Consider the following 2,164-nt stretch of genomic DNA (forward strand, 5'->3'; position numbering starts at 1 on the left):
TTTAAGCCCTTAGTAAACCCTAATTTATGTTACTAATCCCCACTATAAATACCCCATTAGTCTAATTAGATTAGCATGTTCTTCTTAGCAATCTCTAGTGTAGTTTATATCAATCAAATCCCTCTTTAATCTTATAATCAACATTTAATCAAGTTTTAATACAAATCTCATTTTCTTAATCTCTCTTTTGTTCATCATTCATTTTGGGTAATTGAAGATTATTTGGGTTATTATTGGGAGATTGACAACCTTCCAATCAATCATCAAGTACTTCTTTTATTCTTTTCTTTATTATTGGAGTCATTAGTAGGTATAATTCTCTTATTCCCTCTTTAATTATTGTTAATTATCTACATTTATTCATCATGTTTTACTTTGTTGGTGTGATTGACAATCTTGCTAGCATGTTCAACATGATAATGAGTGAGTAGCTTCCTTAGCTAGGGTTAATGGGTAATTAGGGAAAACCAACATGGGGGATGATTCATGCATAAATTAAAATGTTTTCATAGTTTATTTGCTTGCTTGTTGTGATCTCAACTTATGCACATGTTATGTTTGATGAAATGCGAGCCTATGAATCCTTGCATTTTTTACCCATCACCTATCTTTTCAATGAGTCTTGTAAGACATAAACCAACTCGAGTCTCATTTGACCATGCATATAGCTGAGTAGAGAAGATTAAGTCGACTTGTAGGTGTTGTACAATCTAATCGATTCGGCTCCGGGACCCAAGCTTTCCTAGGATTGTAAGATATAAACCAACTCGGTCCATCACAACAATAATTACTTGCTTATAATTTGAGAATATGTTTGTATGATCAATTCCCATGAATCCCCTATGACCCCATGACACCCTAGTACCTTTTATCAATTGTTTACACCCATTTTTAATCATCTTGCTTGTTTACTTTCATTGCTATTTTAGTTTAGTGATCTTCTACTTCGAAGCGCAAATTGTGACACCCCTAGACACCGCTAGTTGCAATTGAAAATCTCATCTCAATTCCCGTCCCTTGGTATCCGGCCTTTACTTGCCTCTTTACTAATTGCAGAGTTGTTTGTGGAGTTATAAATTGTGTTTTGGTCTAGGTGCTCCTAACGACAAGTACCGAAAACTAAACCTCCAAGTGAGTCCGACCAAAAATGGCGCCGTTGCCGGGGACGGTGTTAACTTGATTTAGATTTTCTTAAATTGTTATTAGTTGTGTCTTTCTTTGCCTTGGGGAAGTAAAACACCTCAAGGTTTGTTCTAATTATTTTCGAGTTGTTTGATATTTTGCATGTCTAGAAGATCACAAGGTAACTTGTTACCCTTTGATCACGAAATTGAAAAGACTTTGACAAACAATAGAAGACTTGCTAGGAGAACTTTGAGAGGTATTGGTGAGGTTGTAGATATTCAACCAAACACTATTGAGTTCGTCAACTCTTTTGCAAGAGAAGGTGAGAAGAACCCAACACAAAATCAACCCACAATGCCTAAATTTTCATCACATTCCGTACCAACCGAGGAGAACCTACCCAACGGTACTCCCACACCACAACACTTAACCGGAAATTTCATTGCGAAATCCGCATTTATCCAATTAGTCGAATGAAGCCAATTTGGGGGGATGCTCAGTGAAGACCCTCACTCTCACATGGACACTTTTTGTGACTATTGTGATGCGATTTCTCAAACCGGTGTAACTCAAGACCAAATTCAATGGGTCTTATTTCCTTTTTCTCTAATTGGCACCGCGATACAATGGTTGAAAGGCCTTGATAAGGCTACTCTCGGAATTGATTATTGGATGAAATTGGCTCTAGCTTTCTACATAAAGTTCTATCCACCGGAAAAGACTAACATGCTAAGAGCTCAAATTACGGACTTTAAGGAAAGAGATGAAGAATCATTGTATGAAGCTTGGGAGCGATTCAAGGGAATTTGTCGCTCATGTCCTCATCATGGACTTAGCGAGTGGTTCTTGGTACAACAATTTTGGAACGGTCTTTATGAAGACTCAAGAAACATTCTCAACATGGGATCAAATGGTATGTTCACCGAAGTTGATGACAATCAAACTTGGAACAAGATTGAGGAAATGGGGGTCCATAATTCACAATATAGTAGACCTCGCAAGGCTACTAGAGAAGGAAAGTATGAAGTGGACTTTATTA

General features: G+C 37.1%; 1 non-coding gene across 1 annotated transcript; it reads right to left on the bottom strand.

Annotated features, from left to right (window-relative positions):
• Positions 1 to 1,851: 1,851 nt before the first annotated feature.
• LOC141624699 (small nucleolar RNA R71) lies at positions 1,852 to 1,958 on the bottom strand. The gene has a single exon (XR_012534505.1). It is a non-coding gene; the product is annotated as a small nucleolar RNA R71 (small nucleolar RNA).
• Positions 1,959 to 2,164: the final 206 nt, after the last annotated feature.

This window comes from Silene latifolia, chromosome X (assembly GCF_048544455.1).
Source record: "Silene latifolia isolate original U9 population chromosome X, ASM4854445v1, whole genome shotgun sequence".
Taxonomy (NCBI): Eukaryota; Viridiplantae; Streptophyta; class Magnoliopsida; order Caryophyllales; family Caryophyllaceae; genus Silene; species Silene latifolia.